Here is a 4,031-nt window from a genome sequence, read left to right on the forward strand (position 1 = left end):
GAGTCCCTATTGGCGCTCACAGAACTCCCAAGATCCCGCGAGATCTGACTTCGCGGTATAGCTTCTTGGGAAGAGCGTGGTGGCAGCCTGATCGCGTCATTGTCTGAGCTGCCCCTGACATTCAGGTCTTCCAGCCGGCACTCTCCTGCCTCTCATTCAGGACCTGCACTCACTACTCCCATATACCCGAAGCCAAGTAGCGCACCCTGTGGCCTTCAACGGTACCCCTGTTTCCTTCCTGGAGAACTCCACACTGCACCCGCCCTGGCCAGCAGGGCGGCCTTAAACCTTTCTTTTTTTAAAGGAAAAAAAAAAAAAAAAGAGGAAACAGCAAAATTGTGTACTCCTCCCCATTAGTTCACATCCTATAATCCCTTCCTCTTCCTGCAGAGTGTTGTGATTCCTCCAATGTGCTTTTCCCTCCTAAGGCAAAATAATAAGCATAATAACTGTGATTGACTATAATTGTGTTCTTATTCATCTTTGGCCCTGAGCTTCATTAATGTCAATCACTAACTGAAGATGAGGTCCCTGAAAATATAACAGATGACTTCTCTGGTAAAGCGGTGCTAAACATTTATGAGGGAATATCCAAGTGTGGTTAGCAGAAATCGAACTCACCTCATATTCACTTCCTAGAACCAAGCTGGTTTACAGACAAGGATATACTCCAATGGAGCTGGTTCACTTTGAAGTAGAGGCCTAGCATGTGACCACTGGTGCCTGCATTACATCTTCTTGGACCAGTCTTTGCCTATTTACCTGGGTATCTGTTCATTTGTCAATAGGGAAAAGAAATAGCTGATACTACATATATATATACATATACATACATATACATATATATATACACATATGTGTATATATATATATGTATATGTATGTATATGTATATATATGTATATGTATGTATATGTATATGTATGTATATGTATATGTATGTATATACATATACGTATATATTTACACATATTTTATATATAATAATGTATAATTATATATATGATATAGTGTATGATTATATATATGACCATATATATATATATATATATATGATGTGGGAATATATATATATTTACATATATATGTATATATATGTAAAGAAGAGCACTTTCTGTCACAGATAAGGCAATGATCCTCCCCACCTCTACCTCAACCCACCTTAGGGAAAAGATATCTCATGCAAAAATATTTCAAGCCCTATTCACATGGCTTTTGCCAGAAGGTCTTATCCATTGTCATAATTTCCTGTAAAACATTGTCTCCACTGAAGGGACAGATTGTCTGACAAAGAGAGCACAGACAAAGAGTCCCACCCACAGAATATTTTTACCATGTGCTCAGTAATCCAAAAGCAGCTGGTTTGACAGAATTATGTTATAACCCACAGAATGCTCAGTTTCAATGCCAGCTGGCAGACAACTCCCTTCAGGATTGAAGTGCTTTTCTAAATAATTCAGTTTATAACATTATCAGTAGCCATATTTGGTGCTGTCTCTTCCATAGCCATAAACATAGATCCATAAAGGGTTGCAGGGTGGGAACAGCCCTTCTTAACTACTAGATCAAATAACCCACTAGACTCCATGGGTTTGAACATTCTACCCATGTAGAATGTAAAGGAGAAATGCTTCAGTTTCTTTAATACCATGGACTATGGCAATGATCTCATCTGGAAGCTGAGACAATTCTCTGGCCATTAGAGGTTTCTTATGCTATTGAGCCAATGAATATAGAAGACGATCATTAAATTGGGTGTTGGCTTGTTGGTTCTGATTCCAAAGTAGGAAATGAGTTACTCCACTCTATGCTTGTACCATGCCAATTATGGATGGAGCCCAGAGGCTTCAGTAAGTCACTTACTACCTGGTAGTCTTTGCCAATGAAAATGTACTGAGACTATATAAAGACAACACTAACGAGGACTCAAATCTTCAAGTGGTTTAAATCATTTAGCCAGATAAAAAGCCAGGTCCGTCCTAGGTGCTTGTAGAGGGTAAAGGAAACAGAATGTGTGGTAGAAAAGACGTGAATATAAATTGAAACCTTATAATCAGTTATAGTAGCTATGTTTTATGTTTATTTATTTATCCTCTTTTTCATTTACTAACTTGATATGAAGAACATCAATGGTGAGTAATTTTTGGTTTCGCTTGAGAATGCAACGAATTGCCAACACCCCACAAGATATGGTATCTAATAGGATATTTTGTATCCTCTGTGTTGGTATACAAATTTTTTAACCAAAGAATGTTTTGAGTCAGACAAAAACAAAACAAAACAAAACAGGACTGAAAAGGACATTTTCTGTTTGTCATTATAAAGTCATTCTCTACCATTCAATGCACTATTCTATATTCTATATTCTCTATCCTCTGCTGTTCTATTGCAACTTGTTCTAAAATTGAGAGGTTGGCTGTTATTGGCCACATGGATAGATTACCTTACTTCTCAGTTTATGACTCAGTTTCAACAACAAAATCAACAAAAAAGATACTGGCAGGGGATCTACAAAATGGAAAAAGTTAGATGCATTTGGTTCTCTATCTTCTATTATGTCAGATCCCTTAGCGTTGACTGTCTCAATCTTATAAAAAAGAGAGTTTTTGTGTGGTAGCTCTTTCCATCTCTCTCTCTCTCTCTCTCTCTCTCTCTCTCTCTCTCTCTCCCTCCTTCTCTTCCCCACCTCCTAATCTTCTCTTTCTCTCCCTCTCCCTCTGTTGTTTTTTTTTTCCTCCTAGCACATTAAGTATTACAGGTGGAAATAAATCCTTATTGTTACTATACTATGCATTGGTACTGCATTATCCCTTGCTTCTTTTTTAAAACTCTTCCCCAAACCTTTGTAGATACTTTGACTGCCCTCAAATTATTTTCTTTCCCACCATTCAAAAATTTCTGAGATTTTCAAACATTGTTTAAATTTCTTTGTTCTGGTGTTTTATTTTGTTTTGTATTAGAGAATATCAACTCTGTTTTACATTTGTATATTCAACAAATATTTACTGAGAATCTGTTCTGTGTGAGAAATTGCCGTAGGCATTACAAGTACAACAGTAAACAAAACATACAAAGAATCTACTCCTAAGGGGCTTATATTCTGGTAGGAAGAGACATACAGCAAACACATAATCGAATAAATACAACATTCACTTAATCTTACTAATATTTTTATCTGATTTTGTTTGACTCCACATATAACAGTGTATTTATCTGTCAGTATACATTTATCAAAACCTATTGAATATTCAACATAAAAAGTGACCCTTATAAATTATGAACTTCAGTTAATCATGTATCCATATTGATTCATCCATTTTAAAAAATATACAATAATGCTAGGGTAAACTGAAGGTGGGGAAGAAAAGTAGGGGGAATATGGAGATTCTCTACTTTTCTTCAATTTTTTAAAACCCGTGACTGCTCTAAAAATTGTAGGCTATTAGTTAAAAAAACCTGTATTGGAACGATTGCTTTCCATCTGCTTTGTCTTCTTTTATCTTAGATTTGGATTTTAATAATTAATTATTTCATATGCAATTAAGAACTTTGTCCGACAATGAATAACAAAATAGCACTGTCTTAAGAAAAACAATGATTTATCTTTTAGAGAAAAAAAAATATTCTGAAGTGAGTAGTCTTGTGTGACAAAATGGACTTCATGATCCATAAGCACCCAATCTTCTTACCTTAGCATCCTAGCATGTGGTCTCCCTTATACCATCCATATCCAAGATGACTTCAATGTTTAATCACGTACACATTTCATTCAATGAAATGAAGGATAGGATAAAAACAGCAACAGCCTTTTTTCCCACGTCTTCTGAATGAAATATTAGTTTTTATTAATAGAAAGATTACTCTTATTAGTTTCATTGTTTAAAAGACTCCAACATACTAAAGACCAAGGTTCTTTCCTATGTTTTTAATATTATGAAACAATTTGGCCATATATACTATAAGGAACAATATAGTACATACTCAGATACCCACTGCTCATCTTAATAATTAAAATTTCAAAAGCATGTTTG

The sequence above is a fragment of the Panthera tigris genome, chromosome B1 (assembly GCF_018350195.1).
Source record: "Panthera tigris isolate Pti1 chromosome B1, P.tigris_Pti1_mat1.1, whole genome shotgun sequence".
Taxonomy (NCBI): domain Eukaryota; kingdom Metazoa; phylum Chordata; class Mammalia; order Carnivora; family Felidae; genus Panthera; species Panthera tigris.